Below are 26,974 nucleotides of genomic sequence, written 5' to 3'. Positions count from 1 at the left end.
ACACCTGTTATACAGGTATTACTTTATACACCTGTTATACACATATTACTATATACACCTGTTATACAGGTATTACTATATACACCTGTTATACAGGTATTACTATACACACCTGTTATACAGATAATACTAGTGTGTAACTGTTCTCTTATCAAAGTCCCCTTCTTGTATTAGAGTACAATGCCATATAGAGTTTAATCTGTGTTGGAATTGTTCTATTTTAGTCAGTGGTAAATGATTTCTTTGGGCATACCAGCACTCTTTATACCCCAGAGCGTTGTGTAGTGGGAAGGAAATTTATATTTGTGATGTCCCCATGATAACTTAGATACACATCAATCCAAATTATAAACATTGAAAAACTGAAAGATGGATGGACAAAAATGAAGACCGAGGGAATCTGTGAAAAATAACTAGGTATTTCAGTTTTTTTGATACACTCCCCTAAAGCTTCACTTATCCAACAATATGGGGGAAATTACTGTACATGGTAGATGTCACTCCTCGATTAAACCCATATCAGTTCTTACTCAGCAATTCAATCTGATATAATTTCAAGTCATTCTATTATTTAGCTTACAGTTCAATATTTTACCATTTAATTATATCATGGTTTTTTATTTCACAGAGTGTATTAAATTTGTTTTCACAGTTTAAAATCCATACATCATTTCTCAGTTGAACAACATCAATTTGAAGGCAACATGAACCCTATTTGAAAATCATGTTGAACTTTTGAATTACTATATAGTTACCATTGCAGTGAATTATTGTAACGTGATAGTATTGACTACACCGTATTATAAGAATATCAAATGGAGGCAGTTAAGACCCGAGAAGATGAGGATAGACCTGATTCAGCATAAAAAGATCTTAGTCGGCATAGATTGAGGCCTTAGTCGTAAAAGGCGACTAAATTCGCCCGTTGTCAGTGTAATGTGACAGGGTGGGGTGTCCTGCAGGGTGTCTTCAGCAGTATGTTTCAGTGAGGTAGCACTACAAAGTCGGCATCAGTTCCGTGCTATCACAAGGAGACAAACACGAACATATCGCAGCCTCCCAAAACACACGCCCCTACACTACACGCATGCATCTTGCACACAGGGGAGGCTGTCCTTAAATGACCCTAGCTGTTGATAGCACGTTAAACAATACTAAACCAAACCATTATGAATGCAGGTTCTGGTTGGTATGGAAGCTTTAGTCAGCATGTATGAATACCTTAGTAAGCAGGAATGCAGGCCTTCATTGGTATGATGGTTTTATGGATGCAGGTCTTAGTTGTTATGGAGGCTTAATTCAGCATATATGAAGGCCTCAGCTTAGTCAACAAAGATGGAGACCCTACTCAGCAAGCTGCAAGAATGACTGCCTTAGTTGGCAGAGATTGAGGACTCTGTTGGCATGGATGCAAGCCTTAAATAAAGCATTTTATCCTGTGTTGTATGATTTAAGAGTGTTACTGACCCTGTATATAAACAATAGGCCCATCAATAACCATTACAGAGTGCACAGGTCTACCTATGTAACTATTAGCAACAGGAAGACCAGCCATTACCTAAGGACCGTGTTGGTTGACATGTGATTCCAAGTGTTTCCACCCAGACACCCACCTCCTTAGGCCTAATCCAGAGCTCTGGGAGCCCAGCAGCCAGACTCGGGAAGGCAACAGTGGCAGGAACTGAGTTGGTAGTCATTAATACGGAGGCTGAAACCAACACCAGCAAACAATCAGCTCAAGACTCCTTAAATCTCTCGGCCATATATGTCTTAAATTTGGTCATTTCCTCCTTGTGCAAGAAGTGGAACACACAAGTTCAACAATACTCTGATAAGAATCTCAACATTCTTTGAGAGAAAAATAGTTATGTCCTTCCAAAAGCCATTGACAAAAAGCTGTTCATTTGTTACAGGATAATCAATATCTATTGAAGCCATTTGTTACAGGATAATCAATATCTATTGAAGCCATTTGTTGGCTTCAGAATACATATTTTTACATGATCACTATATCAATGCTGGATCCACTTTATTTGATGTCCACATTCACGTCATCTCTTGTTCTGTGCTGGCCTAGTTTAATTAACTCTCTGGTTCATGTTATTCAGAAGGCTATCCCATTCTATCACAACTGATCAAGGTTATAATTTTCAGATTTTGGTATATATTACTGGTTAATGCATGGTTTGTGCAAGTTGATTATGAAGTTTAGTTCAGTCTAGGAAACTGATTTATTTTTGTTAAAAACGTTAATCTTGGTTTGTATTTAATTGAAGAAATCTTAAGATTGTATAGGAAATTTATTTAACCCTGGTTTAAATAGTAACTTAGGAAATCTTGGTTTGTGAAAGTTACAGATCAAATAAGTAACTAGTAGAATATTGCTTTGCATGGGAACCTAGTTAACAATTGGTTTAAAAAGTTTACTGGTTAAATGTTGATTTGCTTAGTTAACAAGTTAAATGTTTATTTGAAAAGTAAACTAGTTAAACATTGGTTTGTATAGGTAGCTTGTTAAATGTTGGTTTGAACAGGAAGCTAGTTAAATGTTGGTTTTTACAGGTAACTAGTTAAATGTTGGTTTGCACAGGTAACTAGTTAAATGTTGGTTTGTATAAGTACNATGTTCATTACGAAGTTTAGTTTAGTTTTTGTTAAAAACGTTAATCTTGGTTTGTATTTAATTGAAGAAATCTTAAGATTGTATAGGAAATTTATTTAACCCTGGTTTAAATAGTAACTTAGGAAATCTTGGTTTGTGAAAGTTACAGATCAAATAAGTAACTAGTAGAATATTGCTTTGCATGGGAACCTAGTTAACAATTGGTTTAAAAAGTTTACTGGTTAAATGTTGATTTGCTTAGTTAACAAGTTAAATGTTAATTTGAAAAGTAAACTAGTTAAACATTTGTTTGTATAGGTAGCTAGTCAAATGTTTGTTTGTACAGGAAACTAATTAAATGTTGGTTTGTATAGGTAACTAATTAAATGTTGGTTTATATAGGTAACTAGTTAAATGTTGGTTTATATAGGTAACTAATTAAATGTTGGTTTGTACAGGAAACCAATTAAATGTTGGTTTGTACAGGAAACTAATTAAATGTTGGTTTGTATAGGTAACTAATTAAATGTTGGTTTATATAGGTAACTTGTTAAATGTTGGTTTGTACAGTAGATATTGGTTTGTATAGGCAACTGATTAAGTGTTGGTTTGTACAGGTAACTAGTTAAATGTTGGTTTGAACAGGTAACAAGTTAAATGTTGGTTTGTATAGGTAACTAGTTAAATTTTGGTTTGTATAGGTAACTAGTTAAATATTGGTTTGTACAGGTAACTAGTTAAATGTTGTTTTGTACAGGTAACTAGTTAAATATTGGTTTGTACAGGTAACTAGTTAAATGTTGGTTTCTACAGGTTACTAGTTAAATGTTGGTTTGTACAGGTAACTAGTTAAATGTTGGTTTTTACATAAAATGTCGGTTTCTACAGGTTACTAGTTAAATGTTGGTTTGTACAGGTAACTAGTTAAATGTTGCTTTGTATAGGTAACTAGTTAAATGTTGGTTTTTACATTAAATGTTGGTTTCTACAGGTAACTAGTTAAATGTTGTTTTGTATAGGTAACTAGTAAAATATTGGTTTGTACAGGTAACTAGTTAAATGTTGGTTTTTACATTAAATGTTGGTTTCTACAGGTAACTAGTTAAATGTTGTTTTGTACCGGTAACTAGTTAAATGTTGGTTTTTACATCAAATGTTGGTTTCTACAGGTAACTAGTTAAATGTTGGTTTGTATAGGTAACTAGTTAAATGTTGGTTTATATAGGTACCTAGTTCAATGTTGGTTTGTATAGATAACTATTTAAACTTTGGTTTGTATAGGTAACTAGTTAAATGTTGGTTTTTACAGGTAACTAGTTAAATACTGGTTTGAACAGGTAACAAGTTAAATGTTGTTTTGTACAGGTAACTAGTTAAATGTTGGTTTGTACAGGTAACTAGTTAAATGTTGGTTTGTACAGGTAACTAGTTAAATGTTGGTTTTTACAGGTAACTAGTTAAATACTGGTTTGAACAGGTAACAAGTTAAATGTTGTTTTGTACAGGTAACTAGTTAAATGTTTGTTTGTACAGGAAACTAGTTAAATGTTTGTTTGTATAGGTAACTAGTTAAATGTTGGTTTGTATAGGTAAATAGTTAAATATTGGTTTGTATAAATAACTAGTTAAATGTTGGTTTTTACATTTAATGTTGGTTTGAACAGGTAACAAGTTAAATGTTGTTTTGTACAGGTAACTAGTTAAATGTTGGTTTGTACAGGTAACTAGTTAAATGTTGGTTTGTACAGGTAACTAGTTAAATGTTGGTTTGTACAGGTAACTAGTTAAAAGTTGTTTTGTATAAGTAACTAGTTAAATGTGGTTTTGTTTGCACATTAAATGTTGTTTTGTTTGCACATTAAATGTTGTTTTGTTTGCACATTAAATGTTGTTTTGTTTGCACATTAAATGTTTGTGTGTATCAGTAACTAGTTGAATCTGATTTGAACAGGTTATTATTTAAATGTTGATTTGCAAAACAAACTACTCTAATGTTGGTTTGTATAGAAATCTGGTTTAACCTTGTATATATAGGTTACATAGAACATGTTTGTGTAAGTTTATAGTTAAATCTGTGTTTATACATGATATTGCCACTCTTCTGGATACCTAAGGTTTAACCTAGGTCTTAAAAATCCATAGCTAACTTTTGGGTATCTAGGTTAATTACTCAGAAAACTCACCATTAATTACCTTGGTTATTTTTTAACCACTATTTTTCCAGGTTACTGAATAAAGTTAGTTTTTTCAGGTTACTTGTTAAATATTGGTTTTCTGGTTACCAGTTAAACCTCAGATGTTTGGTTAACTTCAACTTATCAATGTTAATTGTTAGCCCTTGGTAGATACTGGTTGATTTCTAGTTTGCAACTTTTAGGTTAAAAACCAAATATTGGTTTCTTTAAATATTGATGATCAAGTCTACCAGTAAATATTCTGATCATTGACATTAAACTAGCTTTTTTTAACATTTAAACTGCATGGTTTAATTTAGTTGGAAGCCTGGTAAGATTTGTATCATTTAAGGTTTATTTGTCATTGCTAATTGCTTCAAGTATATGGATGGCTTCTTTCAGTCATTGCGAGAGGAAAAGGACCTTTGCAAGAATTTCTTGACATGTTTGGAAAGTCGGAAGTTCAAGTTGAAGTTGATGTTGAAACAACTACATTATAAAGTGCAAACAGGAGAAATGGCTACCAGATCTACAAAAATATATTGTACTTTTGCTGTTTATATTGTAACCATCAGTTTATATTTTGTAAATTAAATAACCAATAAATTTTAATTGTACACATTTTTTTCTCATCAATCTCATCACTGTCATATTTTATGAATTCAGAAAATTCTGTTAAATTGAGCTTTAGGAAATTAAATAAGTTTCAATGTATTTAAACAATGTCTAGCTCTAATACAATATAGGCATTACCTCTTTTGTGTTTTAACAAATAAAGGGGGCACTAAAGTAGAATAATTTCTAATCCCTTACCCACTAGTAAAAAGTCCAGGTGTGTCCCGATATGGATTTAAGCTCTATTTAATTTGTTTTCTTAAAAGTCTAATCCTGAATTATCTATCGTTTTTCCTGCAATTTTTTCACTTGTAGTTTCAAGAATGGGAAATTTCATCTTTATATAGCCTATATGTGTTTTTTTGTGTAGCTACCACAGACTCATGGCATACTTGGGTGGTTTGTCTAAACAGTATGAAGGGAATTCCTCATCAATTATTATCATCAAACAATGCACTTATTCAATAAAGTCTTTTCATTTTCAACTTCAATGCACTTGAGTGGTATTATATGTGTATATGTAATGAGGGTTACCAGACAGAACATGACCTACATAGCGTGTCTGGTGGTGTACAATCTAAAACACATATACCCCCTACACACACACCAAGTAAATCAGGCCTTATGCTGTACTGTAAAACTACATAATACTGCTGGCTATCATCTCTCAGTAACAATTTGATTACCCCTCTGAAACATGTTTCTCTTTTGTGTGTGTTTACAACAAGTTTACAACAATGTTCTATTTTATGACTAATGATACAATGTTGAACAGACTGTACTATTATTTTATAGGGAAATGGATTCACGAACATTGTATAACAATGTTTAAATTATTGACCATTATTTATAATATCCAACAATTTCTATATTTTAGATTCAATTAACTTTTATAAATCATTAGAATTTCAAAAATCCATGGCAACATATATCTAACCACAACATAATGAAACTTACAACCTAGCACTGACTAGTATGTAGAACAAGTTTACACTTGAGCAGACATTAGCCCTCCTCAGCTCTAGAGAATGATGGTTAATGATTAAAAGTAGGCAAAATGGCAGCCAGATTGTCAGAGACTGATATTTTTAATGATATTTTTCTTAAAGTTTTGAGTTTTAAAGTTTTATCTGTTGTTTTAGTTCAAAAGGAGGTATCTCTGAAAGGCTAGTTCCTAAATAATATTCTTTGCTGGGAAACATAATATAAAAGTTTAGGTGCTGACAATATAGATTGTGTAAGTGATGTAATTGTTGTGGATGAAAATAGTCAGAGCTTACAAAAATTCATCTAATAAATAATTAGTCAAGATTGAAACAGAAATTAACAGAGAATTTCTGTCTATAAAGTCCCCCCCCCCCTTTCAAGCTACATTTGGAAAGGTGCAGTGTTTTATTGTATCACAAATAATACCTCTACAAGACTTTGAATTAATAAATCATATAAATTATATCATGTAATTCTGTAGTGTGAATTTTCTTTTCGAATGTTACATGTTCATTTTAATGAGGTAAATATTAATAGTTGAATATCAAAAAATAGCATTTTAAAATATCTTTTGAAAACACAAGATTGATTGAAATATAGCAGTTACAACTTCTACAAAATATAGACTATACAATTAACAGAATCTCAAACTGATTTGTTTAGGAACATTAAAAGTCAACCTAAGGTTTTATAAACAGGCAAAACACTTCAGTAAATTTGCCAAATAGAAAATCAACAGACCTCCGACTCCATACATTAAAATTCACCAGTATATTTCTTAAACATTATCCTAGATAAACCACACTGTTCTTGATTCATATTTGCAATCAAACTTTATTTAGAAAATGTGCTCTTTAAAGCTCCATTTCAAAGTGAGAAATACTTCATAATAATTATATGTAGTTTTGAATTATAAAATTGTTAGGCAGCGTTCATATCATCTAGCAACTTCAGCTAAATATTACAGCTAAATATTACAGCTAAATTTAAGAAAGCGGTTTAGAAAAAAAGTAACTTCAAACATGAGAATTCAACCTCATGTTAAGAACAGTCCATGAAATAATATATTATTTCATTCTTTTGATTTATTTCTCCTTTGTAAACATTTTTTTTAATATATCAGTTTTACTGTTGACTAGAGCTATATTTCCCCAATCTAGATAATCTTCGAAACTATTTTTAATGTTTTGTTGTACTGTTTTATTGTGTTTTAATTGCTTCTAAGTTTTATTAGTTGCTTTAATATTTAAACATCTGTAACCATAAAACTATTTAACAATTTACATTATAAACTACATGTTATGTTCAAGTATTCATAGCCCTGTAATTGTTAATTTTTCAACTAGATCAGACACCGCTAAATGGTACATTACCAGAGGAATCCTTATACACAGTAGCTATTTGTTAAATTAATTAATCAGTTGTACATTTTAAAATAAAAACATTGGTAATCCAATACCTTCTTCACTGTCATTTATTTACTTCAATATAAACATAGAAAATATTTGAATCTCTAATTTTGATTTTGGGAGACTAGCCATAAATCTAATCCATGATTGAAATATTTTTAATCCAATTTATTTTTACTTTTAAACAAAAGCTGCAAAATGTATTCATTGTTAAAAAACATAGCAAATTAAAATATGACTTCTATATTTTTCCTTATTTTTATTTTTACCCTTGTTCAGGCATGTCTTGGCCATCTCAAAATCAAAGCTTACACAATGCATAGCTCTCTCTTCCTTACACTGCAAGTCTTGTTTTTATTATTTCTTTCCACACAGACCTAGAGCATGGCCTGCCAAAATGTGCTGTAGACTTCCCATCACTCAAATGCTCCAATGAATAATTTTTCTCTACCAGTTTTTGTAAAACACCTTTTTTCATGAGAATATCTTGATGAAATACTGTTAATAATTATGAAATTTATCAAACAAGAATGTTTTTTTATATTGTTAGTAGAATATCTTTTTCTAAATTGTTATTTACAAAAATGTGAAACCATGATTCTTCCCATACTTCAAACAACATTTTTATACTCAAGTCTAAATATGAATATTGTGTTTTTAGTTTCTAGATAAATTAAATTATAAGTAACAAATTTTTCTGGGAGTTAAAAAGATTACATTGATAATATTTAGCTATTTATTTATATTATTTAACTTTGTATTCCAGTAGAATTATTGTGTAACAAACTTATTCTACATTGTTCAAAATAGATGTCTTTTCAAACATTAGCATACACCCTTTTGAGCCACATTTTTTATACAATGTTTCTAATTCTTACATTCTTTTTGTGATGTAGTTCAATCTCACAAGAAGAAACAATTTAATACTTAATATCCTTTGTGTTCACAGAATCTCAAAAACAACTGAACAAAAAAGCAAGTCAGGCATCAGCAAGTCCAATGTCTAATAACATTTTGTTTTTATTTAAATCTTTTCACACATCACATAAATACTAAATGAAAAGCCTTTACATAATATGGATATTATTTTAATATTCATTTCTTTGCCAATTAAAATATGTGACAAAAAGGAAGAAAAATGTCTCAAACTGAACAAAACTTGCAGGCAAATGTAAATTGTCCATGTAAAAATACAACTGAAGACAGTTTTTTTCTTATTAATTGCACCACAGAATAGTTTAAAATGGAATAATTCCGGGAAAATGCTAATTCCTTCTAAAATATTTCAAAAAATAAATAACAGTAGAATATTCCAGTGTAAAAGAAGAAATTAATCCAACAGTCATTAGTTCTCAGAAAGCCAAGTATTCCACGGCATTACAATTGGACAAAGTGTCTACTGTCCGTGTAAACCTGAGATTTGTCGGTGTCTAGACAGCCTAGCTATCAGCCTAATGACGACACTGAATCCTCAGTCATTTACCAGCTATTGCCCTCTACAACACAATGCACATGCACAAATCTGCAGTCTAAATTTAAACTGCTATAAGTAGGTCACCGTTCACCGTAAACCATGACGTGTCTTGTGACGATATCCGAGTGCAACTGAGCCCCACTCCAGCCCTCGACAGCATGCTGCTAAGAATACCTATATCCAATCACCAATGCAAGTGCACCGCTAGAGGATAAAACGCGGGACCTAGTGTACTACTTTTATTTATAATCCGTGCATATTTACAAAAAAATATCGATTGAAATTGTCTGTGGTCGATTCACGTTTGCGATGTGAAAACGTTGGCTGTTGTTATGCCGACTTGAAACCTCATCGATAAAGCCCAACCTGGTGCAGCGAAAATGCATCTGGAATCGTCTGCACGTACGGTGCACTGCATATGTGTGTATGCCTCCGAGAGTCGTGCTTCCGATGTGTCTTGCAAGCTTGCTAGCAGGAAGTTTCCCCTAGCCGATGCAAGAACAGTGTCGACCTTGGTAAAGGCGCAGACCGATGCAATTTCGTTGCAGCCGACTTGTTTATGCGAGTTACGCAATAGCGTTTATAAAATCTAGGGTACACGGCGTGGATATTATTTGTTTTTCCGTAAAACCCAACCAGCAACACGACGTCTTTCTGAGCCAAAATTACGCGATGTCATTCCTGGAATACATGTCCATCATATCAGAAGCAGGTTGTCAACTTCATTTCAAATGGATTTAGCATATAAGCAACGCGGGTTTTAAAATGTTGGCTAAAACAAAATTCGTCTATCGTCGGTTAGATCATAATACCATCAAGTTGGCCTAATGTTACGTGTTTCAGTGGTGTGTTATATTTATTAAATAAATATAATACACATTTTTTTTTATGAAATAGGAAATTCAATTCAACATACGTGTTTTCACAATTTAGTGGATTAATATATATCACTACAACGGAGTGCCATTACTATCGTCGGAACAGGATGTATGTGTAACGATTATAGTGTTTTAGATGGATGACAGTGGTTCACCTACAAGTCTCCCGAGCCAGACAACCAGAGCTTTTAGATTCGACACACGTGGTGCGTTTGAAATGAGGCCATACCGACCTATGTATCTGTATGAAACATCGAATACATGTGTGCATTTTGGGTTTTCTTTAAAATGGGTCCATAGCCTCATTATCGGAGTGGAAGTTTAACGAAAGTGTTACGCAAATCGAGAATGTGCTTATGATCAACTAAAAAGTGGAAATGGTCATTTTGTTGAAATAAATGACCATTCAGTCCCAAGGAAAGAGTAAAGAAATTATCTTTCAAGCATGGTAGAGTCGAGACGACTCGGCCTTTCACACACCGCCATGGTTCAATTCTCAGTCACGTTATCACAGGCAATGCGGATGCATACATGCAGTGGTTGCCTTATTTCTCACCTGTGTGGATAGCTCACCTGAGTAGATGACCGTTATGGCCTAGTGGTCATCTCGGTCCAGCGATGTTGGTCAGAACACCGCGACCTTAGGTGCCCTCACTCCAACGATAAGTAGCCGGGCGCTTGGCGGGCTGAGTTGTATTACCTCTTGTATGGAGAATTGTGGGAAAACGCACTGTAAAACATCCTTTCAATGAACAGCGTAAGAGCACTAAGAAATATCCTCCATTTTGAAGACACGTGCTTCTAAAAATTCTCTTTCATATTTCTTCAATTTTATACGTACAACCAACTCCCGTGATGTAATGGAACACAAGTATAGTAAATGACCTCGACCGTTCTGCGGCAGACGGATTACAAATTCTCCCAACCTGTACGCTTGCCGTGTCAGCTGGGCGGGGCTAACGCAAGTAAGCCGAATTCAATTGGTTAGAATAATTTTAATTTCTAGGCGTGAAGAAATATTTGTGTTTTGATTGGTTAAAAACTATACGAGTGTCAATCATTCTCTCGCCCTTACCAGACATCAATTCCATTTTCGGTAGTTGCAAGACATTTTAGTCTTTTTATGAGATTAAAATATAACCATGTGGGAAATTTTATATAAAGTTTGTTGAACTATGACGAATAACATGTTTCAAATAAAGACATTTTAAAATATTTTTCAATTGTAAAACGTATTTTGTCATTTCAGTCATCACGGTGTCTAAAATTTGATTTTAAATGGATTGTGTTTTAAAACGAGCAGTGACCCCTTCATATGCCACCTGATTGTTTTCCCGCGTAAAGTTTGCATCCGTGTGCATCGATAATGCCACAAAATGGCGAACATACCTCGCCACAAAACTATTGCTAATTGACTTGAAGGATACGTCATCTTTTTGTGTATATTAGGGCCCCATATATCTCTACACAGCACGAGTTTTTGAGTCTGTCTATCGTTATTATAGACAATTTTAAAAATAACATAGTCATAGGTGCAATGTTCAGATCGACATCCGAAAAATGCGTTTATATAGTCGACTAAATTGCTGATTTATCTGTTTTTTTCTGGGATACATTTTACACACACATACAAACTCCGCGACAGTAGCAATGTTTTTTACAAATCGATAAGTTAGAAATATGAGATGTAGTTCAAAAGATATTTATAAACTGAGAAAATACCGCGGAGACTCGTTTCTTGACGCCCACGAATGCAAAGACCACGTGTATGATTTTACATCTTTCCAGACAAAATGTTACCGATATGATCACCCCACTAGCTCCCATTCAGAACCACATATATGTACGTTTTGAGTACTGCCTTTGCAGAATTAGTAAGATAAAGATATTATGTGTACTTGAGCTGATTTTTTAAGTAAACACAATTATAGGATAGTGTTTTGGAAATAGCTTACCTTTTGAAGCGCAGATTCCCCATAAATGGCGGATCTGGCCTAAACTGACCACACCCGGTGTGTGTGAGAGAGAAAGTGCCTAGTTCCTTGCTCAGGGCTGCTAGTCTTAAATATACATACCGTTTCATTGTCTCATTCACTATACTCACAACAACGGAAATTAAACTGTTATGAAGGCATTCTCAGGAGACGGACACGATTAATTATTTAAACTAAATCGTAAAAGTTTTTAAATTGAGCTTTTAAATCAGATGCTTATCGATTTAGGTTTTAACAAAATTATCAAAGTTTATATCAGTATTGAAATATTTTATTTTGAATTAAGTTTTGAAACATTTGGTAATCCTAAGAAATTTTCCGATATTTCCAAATACAATTTTTACATGACTACCACTGTGCCCCCAACAATATTTTTAACTGTATATTCCCAACAACTTGTTTAAAAACTTAGTTATAACAAGAAGGCATTCATTTAGTAATTAATAATGTATATTACGTTTATTTTCGTATCATGTTTTAGATTAAATTAATCTTCGTCGCGTTATTCTTTGGAAACATGGCGGAAAAAAACCCTGTTATTGATAGTATTGTTAATAAATGTTACATTCCAGGTAATGAAATATTTAAATCTGTGTAAAATTTATAATGTCCAGTAAATATGTATGTAGGTATTAGAGGAGCAGCTAGTTTATGAATTAAACGCTATCCGATTGTAAGCTATGATGTAGGAAATGTTCTACCAGAACAAATTGAACTACTGCAAGTACTACATACTGTTTAACTTTGATAAAATAATATAGTTATTTTTTCTCTCTTTCTTTTATACGTAAAATGTTTTTTTTTTTAGTTTTAAGTATAGTAGGTGATATACATATGGTTTACTTAGTACAGAGCTATTTACAGGCGAAAAAATACCCTTCATACAGACATATAGAATGTATAAAATGAGGAAGAAAAATAAAAATAAAAATTTAAAATTGTACTTAAATTATACTTTTCAAAGGCAGGAATTTCTACTTGGTCATCTAAACATATTAAGTGGACTGTGGCGTTGAATCTGTTGATTTAAAATCAAACCAGAATTGACCAACAATGAGAAAAATACAATGTTTCCCGGATTAACCAGGCGTGTTAGGTTTTTGACTGTAACACAGCAAGGTCCAGAACAAGGGTATCCCATCTGTATATAATAATACAGCATTTCCTGTAAGCTAGTCAATATTAATGGCGAGCTATGTGTGTAGTACCGGCAATATTGATCCATAATCAATGGTGGCCCTGTAGAAGCCACTGGGTACTATATAACTCACACTAGATCATAGCTTTAAAATGCCACCCTCCTCTAAGACTTCATTACTACATTATCAGATATCCTTTTTTTCTTTAGAAACATTTGAAAATGTGATATATATTTTTATTGATACATACTCATTACTCAAATATAATGGGAATGGATGGCCTTTGTGTCCATACCAGTATTACCTAGTGTTTAGTGCTAGGTCGGGAGCATAAAGATATTTTTAACTTTTTTTCTAAAATAAAATATAGCATAATTGTGTTTGCATTTGATCCCAATCAGTGATGTATTTTTCGGCCTATATACCACGTGACTTTTTGTGTTCATCTAAAGTAATAGCCGAATTTATCAATAAACATCAATTCAATTCAATTTATTATAAATTTCATTAATGAATATCATAAACCTCCTTTGGTTCTATCTGATAAAACCACAAAAAAATGAGGTTCTGTATTGAACCTGACAATAACAGTTTATAGGAGCTCACTAGATATTGCTAAACGTTCTCAAATTATTTGTTGAAATGAACATGAAATTTAATGGTGCATTTATGTGTTTACCATTGCCTTTTATACCTCGTATAACCCAGGTAATGCAAATTAGTAAACAACACCAAAATATATTATCGAAAATACTGAGATCGACTGGGAAAGACCTACTCACTCAGTCTTTTAAAGTCTAAAAATCCTGTTAAATTGTTTGAATTTAAGTTCTCTTGTAAATCATTGGAGCACGGTGGACCGGTTTGGTCCCAACCAATTAAAACAATAAACCCGTTCTTAGTACTTCCTGCCAGATTCAAGATGGCTAACACTTTTATGAGAGTTTCCATTCTCTTTCGTCCGAATTTCTATATCTGATAAACATTCATATTCTCTCCTTCGAATTTCATGAGTTAATATATATTAAGAAAAACTGGAATTAGACGGATAGTTGTTATATAGTTACAATTTAAAGGAAAGTTTATTTTTCGAAATGTATACCTATAATTTATCAAGAATTGTAAACAACTTTTGATAAACAGACAATTAAGTGTTGAACTTTTGATATATTTTTTTTATCTAGAATGATTTATCATCAAATCAAGCTAATAGAATATACATTTCATCTAGACCACAGACATGCTTTTCCTAAGTGATTTAAAAAATATATATATATTGTTTATAAATCAACTTTTTGTATATGTATCTACATCAAAGGTACCCTGTTACAAGTCGAGTCGTTTTTGTATGTTTAATATATTAATATTTGGCAGTATAGGTTTGTACACAGGTTTGTTCGCACCTGAGACGGATCACATCACTGATACTCTCTGACATGTGCCCCCTTATATTGCTGTACAATATATCATTACTGCTTAACCCCACAAATCGTTTTCATCAAACGGTAGGTTCAACTTAAATTAAGTTAACATATTTCATAAGAAGGAGGGAAATCGGTGCTTAATACATGAAACTAATATATTTGGTGGTTGAATAGTCAAACGGATTGGGCACAAGTACTTGCAACTTACTAGGCCCTCTCCCAATATATTTTTTATAATCTAAATTCATATATAATCATCCGTTTCGTGTTTTGTAAGGGCCACGAGATGTGGTGTTGATAAATTTCATAATTACCAAACAATGTGACATTCTTGAAAATCTGATGTGATTTACTATAAACAGTTTGATGGATTTTTTTACGGGAATTGAATAAACTAAACTAAGACATACCTGTTTCCTGTTTTGTAAGGGCAACATGATGTGGTGTTGATACATTTCATAATTATCAAACATGTCTGCATTCTTAAATCTGATGTGATTCAATATGATTACTATGTGTATATAAGTTATGCATTCCTTGGGGAATACCCCCGGATATAATGAATATAGATGTAAATGTATGTATTGATTGAAAATGAAATAGTTTTTATAGGACGTTTTTTTTTTCAAATGAACATCTTTTTATTCATGGAATTAAATACAGACCATTGAACATCGTGTCTACACAGGTATTTTGTCGACATACATTGTTTTTAATTTAACCTTATATAACAAGCCTCTCACTGTTTTGGCTTATTCTGTACGTATAAAATACAGATAACAATGCGATATCATTTAACTGTGACTGAACCGTGCCGGTGGTTTAGTTTAAACAGATAGTTTCCATATAATTAACTTAATATATAGACTAAACACGTTTTCTATGTAATTGAGCCCTTTTAAGTTTTTATTCGGTTCCAGTAGCGATACACATGAAACCCCTCAACACTATAACTTTAGGAAAATATTCAAATTTGTAGATGCAAATATATGGCAGGTGTCAAGTCAGGGGTAGGGGAAGCGAAAATGACAATTGCTATTAGCAAATGGTGTGTATATCATGAAAAAAGTTATTCTGTGTCAATCAAGTTCTGAAGTTATATAGATGATAAAAAAATGGTTATTTAAATTTTAAACTAAAAAAAGTGGTTAATTAAATATTAAATTTCAAATTCGAATGGAGTTAAAGTCATTCGTCTTCATGTATTCCTTCCTTCGGCACGTTTCTGTTTCTTTCTATCACTTCAATGATGTTACAGAGAGATGCTATTTGAACTGTAATGCTTGATGTGTCGGTCCATTCTGTTTTATTTTATCTCGTAGACCTACAAACTACAATGATAATTTATGATAAATTAAACCGGATTTTAGACAAACACTTATTTAGGTTTATTCTGTTGCCTTATCCTTTTGTTAAGATACCTGTATACCATTCTCAACTCTATTATATTTATATAATACTATATCAACAATACAAAAAATTGAAATAGAAATTGCATGAACATATGAAATATTTATATATGAAGTATTATAAGAAAGGAATTAATAAGTAGTTGACACATGTCCAAGCTTTGTACAATTATACATTACTTGAGGTACTGTATTTAGGTATATGTACATTTACCAATCTCTGGCTAGCCAGGTGCAAGATATAAACATGGCGATGGAATTTCAGACAGAGGGCAATGTTCATTTCGCTGACCTTGGCACATATATCCATGTGTTATAGAAATCTAAGTTCACCGCACAGGTTCAGGAGAACAGTACACCATGTCGTGTATAAATCGATATACGTGCACTCTGTCAGGTATATAAATATATAGCAAGGATAAACTATGGGGCAAATTCATTGTTATACTACCTGGAGTGTTTTTTCCTGTACACATCATGTATCCGATGAAGATTCATTTGTACACCTTCCTACGTGAAATGACTTGCTTATCAGTTTAGACAACATTGTTCTGTTAAGTATCTTAAGCTGAGTCTCCTCACACACAAGAATATATTATCTATGACATATATCCTATTATCTATATAAAAAATCCTATCTTTTGTAATCAGGTGACTAGATATTCTTATCAATCAGCCCCATTCGTAATTATATTCCATTGGCTTTTTTTGCAGAGTATCTTATAATGCGCTGTTACAAATGTGAACATTATCTGAAATATTGAACCTTTAAGACATTAATTTGTGCGTTATATATATATAAAAAAATACTGATATTGCACAGGCGAATAACAACGGCCTTCATCATCTTAAATATCACAATAAAGGGATTTATGTACTAATTTACACATTATAGTTTCGTACCAATAGCTACATTAAACATTGAACATGACTAGCTACAGATTTTAGTATAATATTATAATCTTACAGGCTAAGGAAAACACTGCCTGGTAAACAATATTACCAGGCAGTGTCATTCACGACATTACAGAGATTTACGATGCGTTTGCATGCGTAATATTATCCATTTTGACGTTACAAAAATAATATGATGACGTCACAAATTTTCAGCAAAATGTATTACTGGAGTGCTATTCATAGTTTGAAAATGTCTTATTAATCACAAATTGAGTAATTGTACATACCTTATTGATTAAGATAAATTAAATAATCTCTGACACATTTGTATTCTATCTGTTCTACACTTCAGATATCCGACACGAAAGATTTTATCAATCCATGAATTTTATCATAAATGAATTATATACTACCACTTTTCCACTGAATAGCTACTCATCATAACACTGTTATACCAGTTCACACTGAATAGCTACTCATCATAACACTATTATACCAGTTCCCACTGAATAGCTACTCATCATAACACTGTAATACCAGTTCCCACTGAATAGCTACTCATCATAACACTATTATACCAGTTCCCACTGAATAGCTAACTCATCATAACACTGTTATACCAGTTCCCACTGAATAGCTAACTCATCATAACAATATAATACCAGTTTCCACTGAATAGCTACTCATCATAACACTGTTATACCAGTTCCCACTGAATAGCTACTCATCATAACACTATTATACCAGTTCCCACTGAATATCTACCTCATCATAACACTGTTATACCAGTTCCCACTGAATAGCTACCTCATTATAACACTATTATACCAGTTCCCACTGAATAGCTACTCATCATAGCATTGTAATACCAGTTCCCACTGAATAGCTACTCATCATAACACTATTATACCAGTTCCCACTGAATAGCTAACTCATCATAACACTGTTATACCAGTTCCCACTGAATAGCTAACTCATCATAACAATATAATACCAGTTTCCACTGAATAGCTACTCATCATAACACTGTTATACCAGTTCCCACTGAATAGCTAACTCATCATAACACTATTATACCAGTTCCCACTGAATAGCTAACTCATCATAACACTATTATACCAGTTCCCACTGAATAGCTTCAAATGTAAAGAAAACCCACAATATATCCAATTTTTAAAGGTATCCACGTTTTTATTTTTAAAGATGCTGTAGTCTAGTTGTAAACAATGTCGTTAATCTTTCACGAGAGACACCTGTGAACAATGTACTATGTTCAACCTGAATTGCTCGAGTTTCTAATAGAATATAAAACAAAATCGACATGAGCAAAGCTTAACCTAAATAACTTCTTTGTAGATATAACTCCAATGTATAACTTAAATTTATAACTTCAATACATTACTTAAACTACTACATTGTAAATATAAATTCAATGCATAACCTAAATTACTACATTGTAAATATAACTCCAATGTATATCTTAAATTATTACAGTGTTAATATAACTCCAATGCATAACTTAAATTACTACATTGTAAATATAACTCCAATACATAACCTAAATTACTACATTGTAAATATAACTCCAATGTATAACCTAAATTACTACATTGTAAATATAACTCCAATGTATAACTTAAATTACTACATTGTTGATATAACTCTAATGCATAACCTAAATTACTACATTGTTAATATAACTCTAATGCATAACTTAAATTACTACATTGTAAATATAAATCCAATGTATAACTTAAATTACTACATTGTTGATATAACTTCAATACATAACTTAAATTACAACATTGTAAATATAACTCCGATACATAACCTAAATTACTACATTGTTAATATAACTCCAATACATAACCTAAATAACTACGCTGTGAATATTATTCGTTATTACTCAATGCTTATAAATGCCTTTGTGAATATACTATCTTAACTATTATTGTAAACTGCTTTATCCTTTTTCATTCGAAAAACTAAACTAACATTTCGATATAATTAGCTATTCAATGTATCAAATATTTCACCTCAAGTAGCTACAACCGTTATTTATTTCACCTAAATAGCTACAGTTGTTAAAAGTTTCACCTAAATAGTTACACGTGTTACGTCACGCATAGTGTTAATTAAGGAAAGCTATCCCACACTGAACACACACATACGTAACATTTGGATAAAGTATTGTACATTTTGCTATGTTTATTTTCAATTTTTTAGTTAGTTATACATTCTTATACAAAGAGGTTACAGGGACAAGTTCTTAAAAACATATCAAATTATGAATAGGCGTAATCTATTACATACAGGTCAGGCGTTGTAGAACGAGTTTGAAATTATTGTTGGTATATGTTATCATGTACTGAACAAAGTGTCTGAAGCTGTACATTTTGTGATTAACTACGTTCAAATAATTTTGCCGGAAACTTGTGACGTCATCTCAATGTTCCTTGTGACGTTACAAAGTTTGATATAACACATGTTTCACGTGAAAAAAATTGTAATGTGTTAACATACTGATATCACTTTTAATAAAGATAGAAAGAAGTACTTGTTATCTATATATAAAAGATTATGTAAATCCTAGCTTTTTACCTAGCTAGTTTACCGTGCTACCATATAAGATTATATGATATTTTTGAAGTAGATAATAAGTACTATGTATACAGATGTTAAACATATCACTGATGTGCGTAGGCAAAATTTATATATAACACGCACGTGCATCCCACGTGGACAATCAATACAATAACTGTATTGTGTTTGTTTTTTTATATATTATATAAACCTTAGGCGGATATATATCAATTTATTGTGGATACATTCTATTGTGGATATTGTTATTGTGGATACATTCTATTGTGGATATTTTTATTGTGGATATATTTATTATGGATATATTTTTGTTATGGATACATTCTATGGAGGATACTCTACATTATATTGTGGATAAGTTCTATCGTGGATATATTCCATCGTGGATAAAACGTTTTGTTGTGGATACATTCTATTTCATACATCTTTTCATCACTTAATCATACTATTGCAGTTAAACCAGACAGTTTAAAAGACAAAGGGTTAAGGTTTATTGCACGAGACAAAAATCTATTGTCTTCTACACTTTGATCAATAAATTATACACTATTCTCTATGCCGAATTTACAGGCCATGTCAATTAACATAATTAAGAGAATCGGAGAAAAGTGGATTTTAGCAAACGAACATTCTCTTGAGATGGCAGGGTCACACTAGATTAGTACGCATGCTATATGGATAACACTGATTAGTATCAAAGATACATGTTTTGATAAAATACACATATATCAATAATGACGTCATTTCTATTTATATCTAGTTATCCCAAAATTTCTAACATTGATGAAGTGAAAGGAGGATGCGCTTCAGCATTGATGGATTGAAAGGAATATGATATAAAACCTTGGTTAAGTGAAAGGAGGAGGATATTAAACATTGAGGAAGTTAACAGAGTGAAGGAATTATCATTGGTGAAGTGAGAGGAGGGTGTTATTCAACCATGATAAAGTGATAGGAGTTTTAAGTTTTAACCTTGGTAAAGTGACAAAAGGAAATATTCAACCTGAAGGAAGTGAACGGACAACTATATTCAACCTTGATGAATTGAAATATTTGTAAGATTTACCCTTGGTGGAGTGAATTCAGATGTATAAAACTTGTGAATTGGGAGGTACATAAGATTTAACGTTTGAGAAGGGAAAAGAGTTTATAAATCTAAACCTTTTTCCGGGTTCATTTGTATATACTCTGTGCCACACACAAGTATGTATGGGGTAGGAGATCAATTGTCAGCATTACATAACCACTTGTATAGCGTTGTTACATAGCATCACGTTTATACAAGTAGGATGCAAGTAGCTGTAAATTTTGCTCTTTATTTATAATATAATTTAATATTTATTAACACGTTTTGATTTCCATGGTGATTTGACGGCATTTGGTATTTGAAGATAAACTATAAACAGAGTTAGTCTTTATAACAGAAAGGGAGACTGCTGAAAAAGTAGATTTTACTTTTGTAATTCTTTTGTAAGCATCTTATATAAAGACCGAACTATTCGGAATGTTTGTAAAATGTTTAATATTGTTGGGTAGAGTAAGACTACGCATGATGTATATATCGAGGAGGTGATTAAATCCGCACGTGCGCTAACCTTTACATGTATCAGCGACACGGTATGCTCGTGAGAGCGAAACCCTAACACTACAGAGTATGCATCATTGATAACACAATATTATCCGTTAATCGAACAACTACAAAACTGCACTGCAGACATTTACGTATGGCGTTGTTTAGGTACTTCCGACTTAGACTGAACATATTTTGGTGTCTTAAACATTATGCTAAGCTGATAATTTAGTTGTTACTGGTGCATTCTTACCTGGTATGGTATATTGATTGAAACTAAAAATAGCATCGGAATAGTGTTACAAACCCTGCGTCTATAAAGGTAACACAAAGCTCTATTACGTAAAATATCCTATAGTTATTAAAACCTACTTTTTAGAATAAATACTTTAACGATTCGATGGAACTGCATAAAAAGGAATGAAAAAATATTACAAGGCAAACCTATAATCATTTAACCGCATATATAAGCATTACGAAAGCCATACAAAATGTCGATGAACACATCGCTGTCGTACCTACGTGGTTCTGTTTATTATTTATAAAATGCATATCACCACATCAAACCCACATCAGATCATGTATACCATGTAAATTGATTTCGAAACCAAATTTTGTATATAAATGGCAAATTGTGGTGAATTAAGTTAGCATGTTTCCCATCCGAAATATAATAGCTTATCAAATCATGTTTTCGCAATGTATTGGCTAAGACTATGACTATATATCGTAAAAATATTATTTTAAAGAAAGCTTCAGTTGATTTTTGCACAATTTGACATTCACGTCTGTTTATACAGTAATAACATTGTTCTTATCTTTCTTCACCTTTCAGAAAATTACATATTAAGAAAAGAAAAATTAGATAGCAAAAACATAGTAAAATGCACTTATTTTGAATTAATATCTCCAATGCATATTTCACAAAAAAGCATTGCTTTCTATTTATATCATATACACGTTCAAATAATTACCAACATTTATCGATTTTAAATTTGAACTACTCACTCGGGCTTGTTTAGAAAACCAATGAGGATCTAATAGTGATTGCTTAAATGAATATATATAATCATCTACTTATTCAGGACAGTTTTAATTCCTTAGTCTAAATAGATACATGATCGATTTAGTTTCGTCTTTTACTTTTAACAGCATACAAAACCCTCACATAATATGATTTAAGTTATTACAAAAAAAAGTGAGATTTTTTTATAAACTTGTATACGAAATACTGCAGGCCAAAACGTACGACTGTGATGTATGTGATTTATCGTCAATGTTTGATATGGTTCACTGGAGTCAAGCAGATTTCATTCCCTGATTGTAATGTCCTAGAGGTCTCTGTTAATTGTATTTGTTGACAAACATAGAGATAATGCATGAGTTCAATACAATTCCAAAACCAATTTAAATCCATATATTCATGTCCATCGAATTTAAACAGGATATTCATTCACATTCCGTAATAATTGCATCCATAATCTAATACATACTAAAAACATACTAAAATACAATGTTATCTGTATCCCTTAGACGAAAGACTGTCCTCTAAAACAGTTATTGCTGTTTGAAAAATCGCTTATTTAATCAGAACGAAAAAACGCATTCTGATCACGTGTTGTATGTTTTAATCTAAAAGGAGAGTAAAGTGGAACCACTTCTGGATTAACAAGACCCCGTCCATCATGTAGTTCATTAATCATTAAGACTATAAACAGTTCAACGCTCGATGCTATCACTCAGTGATAACGCTTCCTGTTCACGGTAACACTGTGACAGAAATAGGTCTTCCTAGAGCATTCAAAACTTAACTTATCAAGGAAATGTTTATAAATTTAAAGTTTATAAATTTATCTTTTTCTAGATATAGGAATAAAATTCGACAGATTTTGGTTTTGGTTTTTGTATTTTTCAAATAGAAATAAAGAAATATGTGGTGTTTTAATTAGAATCGTTCTGTAATATCCATTCGCTATGATTTTCTATTATCAATTTATTAATTTTTACTTTGACAAGATGAATAAACATAATGTGTTGATTTTAATGAAAGTTATAGTCCATTACCTTTGCTTTAACAGGTAAACTGTCTTTTCTATTATTAGTTTATCATTTTTACTGCTTTTTAGATGACTAACGGAGATGAGACGTTATTACATTACGTACAGTCGATAATTATATTTATATAGGTATTATGTATTTTCATTATCAGTTATCATTTGTAAACCTTTATAAGACGAATACACGACATGTGGACTTTTAAAGATAATTTTGCTCTATTACCTGAAGTTGACTTCGGGATAATGCCATTTTCATTATTAGTACATTATTTTCTCATTTTTCTCCTTTATATATATTTTTTAATTATGAGTTTCTTTTCTTTCACTAATTTTACATCGATGCAGTACAAAAGAAAACGCCATTTTGCCCTAGTATTGTAGACGATGGTGTTATTTTGGGGAAATTTGACTTGATGAACAAAGTATTGGATGTGCTATATACACATGTGCTATATGTAAACAAATATCATCAATGTTTCAGATAGTCAATTTCACATACTGTGATTTTATTTCAAATAATAAGACTTTCTTGTATTGTTATGCTTACCACTTGTTTAAAAAAACATATTTTTTTATGGATTTATTAATAGCGATGTTACCTATTATTTTATGTAATGTATGCACTAAAGGCAATTCGACGGTAGTTTTAATATCAGGATGTATACATTAACAATACAATGTTATTTTAAAAATTAGTTAACTTGGTAAAGTTCAAAACAACAACAATCACAATTTTCAAATTACTTCTTAAGTTCGCAATGGTTCAAGTTTACTTTATGTGTGTTTATAATCCCATACACTACATATTAATTATTCCAACTAAAGCAATATATTTTTTCAATTCATGAACGTTTTCAAAATAAAAAAACCCAAAACGAGATTGCAAATTACATAAAAACTTTGTATCAAAAACATAATTTGAATATAATCAAACTGAAATAATATTTGTTATATCCAAAGTTAAATGTTTTATCGAGACCAACCTTCGTGTGTTGATGCTTGATTCACAGGGGTCAAAGTGACTCTAAGTTCTCTGACATCAATCTATTTTTACCCTGCTCATACACTGTATATCACACGATTTAAACAATAAGAACGATTTATTTTATGGTTAAACCAAATAGGCTGATAATATTAAACAAATATTGTTTTGAATAATGTTCAATTTTCTGATTTGGTGCTGATTTTCCCTTTCAGTATTTATATATACGTAAAGCTGATAATTAATCAAGGTGGGTTTTTTTTAGAAAAAGAGATATTTGTCCTACATTCCTTATATTATTTAGCAGATTTGACAATGGATTTATTTGAATGATTCTCCTTAATTTTTGTTTAATATAACCTCTAAGGAAGGCATTTCAATATATTTTATTTGTTTTGTTTTCTTTTTGCAAACTATTTGCAACGAGAAATAGGAATAACGGCAGTCTAGTATTAATTAGTTTGTTTGAACCTATGAATAAAAAAACCAAAACATAATGAAATTAAATTTTATATATGGCGGGGGATATTTTGATAAAATAATTTAATTTCTCAAAGAATTTTTTAAATTATTATTGGATTTGAAATATTGGTGTAATTAAGCTTACACATATTCGAAATAATAAAATATAGAATAACAACATATTTCTACATCCCTTACATAGGAAAGCGAATCGGAATAAACTGAAAATTCCTTGAATTATATAAAAATGATTTACAAAGGTCTGTACACTGACATGGACATCTATGGAAAATTTTAAATCGATCTAAAATTGATATGTCAATTGATTTTTCTAAGTAAAATACTATCATGATTTAATAAAAGATAGATAATGTGTGTTTTATCCTTTTTTTCACATTATTAGTGATCTGTTCAAATCATACATATTGTTAATTGTTCCATAAATATATTTCAGAGACATATTTATATTTAGAAAAAAGAATCAATTATAACATCAAAGCATAAACACAGAGTAAGGATACTAGTTAAATCGAAAGGTATGCAAATATTTATGCGTTCTTCTAACACTTTTGGGCTTTAAATTCGTGTGATATCGTTATAAATTTATTTAAAAACAACGTAGATAATACAAATAAACAAAAAATGATTATGAATTACATTCATGTGTTATATTCTTTAACCATAATCTGTTTTGTAGAAGTAAACAATCGAACTGCTTTAAACATATGGTAAAACATAATCACCGTCTTAATCATCACGTTAGACAACTCTGCCTGTGGAGTAACGAGAGCTGCGCATGTGTCGTCATAATCAATGTGCGACAGTGGTTTACCAGAGACGTATATACTGGCTTTACACATCTCTGGGTCTACGTAAAATTCTCTCTATGAATACATTTAAATATTAAAACCCTCGATATAACCTGTCCATAATACATTCTTTAAAACGTCATCTTAACAGGGTGTGATATTATTTTATACCATACATTTTTTATACTTTATACAATCTGTGCACGTATCCGTCTATTAAACGAGGGTATCACTAAGCCCTTTTTTTTTTTATATATATATATAAGGCAGTCATAGTTGTCCTGTAACCGGTATATTCTACTCAAGTACATGTGTGTCCTTCTGTTCCTTGTTAATGTCCACGTCGCCATCAATTTACCATGTTATGATACATATGCGATATGGTGAATTTTGAATTGAATCGATAATATTGTTTTTCATATTATTGTTAATCCGGAATTATTATTCTTTTGAAAATACTGTTGATTTTATTTTAGTAAATAATTCATGTTTAACGTAGCTATATGAAATAGTACAAAGAAATTAAGATAGTAAACTTTTAAAACATGTGGGAGGTCTAATGTCTTAACATACATAACGATGCATATGGTGATTGCTCTTATGTCCTTACTTACACATAGGATTTATACCTTGTGGCCAGTCTCATGTCCAGACTTGTATAAAGGATTAAACTACATGTAGCAGGTATAATGTCCTACCTTACCCATAGGATTTATGCCTTGTGGTCAGTCTCATGTCCAGACTTGTATAAAGGATTAAACTACATGTAGTAGGTCTAATGTCCTAACTTACAGATAGGATTTATACCTTGTGGTCAGTCTCATGTCCGGACTTGTATAAAGGATTAAACTACATGTAGCAGGTATAATGTCCTACCTTACCCATAGGATTTATGCCTTGTGGTCAGTCTCATGTCCAGACTTGTATAAAGGATTAAACTACATGTAGCAGGTATAATGTCCTAACTTACACATAGGATTTATACCTTGTGTTCAGTCTCATGTCCAGACTTGTATAAAGGAATAACTAACATGTAGTTGGTCTAATGTCCTAACTTACACATAGGATTTATACCTTGTGTTCAGTCTCATGTCCAGACTTGTATAAAGGAATAACTAACATGTAGTTGGTCTAATGTCCTAACTTACACATAGGATTTATACCTTGTGTTCAGTCTCATGTCCAGACTTGTATAAAGGAATAACTAACATGTAGTTGGTCTAATGTCCTAACTTACACATAGGATTTATACCTTGTGGACAGTCTCATGTCCAGACTTGTATAAAGGAATAACTAACATGTAGTAGGTCTAATGTCCTAACTTACAGATAGGATTTATACCTTGTGGTCAGTCTCATGTCCGGACTTGTATAAAGGATTAAACTACATGTAGCAGGTATAATGTCCTACCTTACCCATAGGATTTATGCCTTGTGGTCAGTCTCATGTCCAGACTTGTATAAAGGATTAAACTACATGTAGCAGGTATAA

This window comes from Mizuhopecten yessoensis, unplaced genomic scaffold, assembly GCF_002113885.1.
Source record: "Mizuhopecten yessoensis strain PY_sf001 unplaced genomic scaffold, ASM211388v2 scaffold716347, whole genome shotgun sequence".
NCBI classification, from domain to species: domain Eukaryota; kingdom Metazoa; phylum Mollusca; class Bivalvia; order Pectinida; family Pectinidae; genus Mizuhopecten; species Mizuhopecten yessoensis.
The sequence above is the reverse complement of the archived record's forward strand: the minus strand, read 5'-3'. Positions refer to the sequence as shown.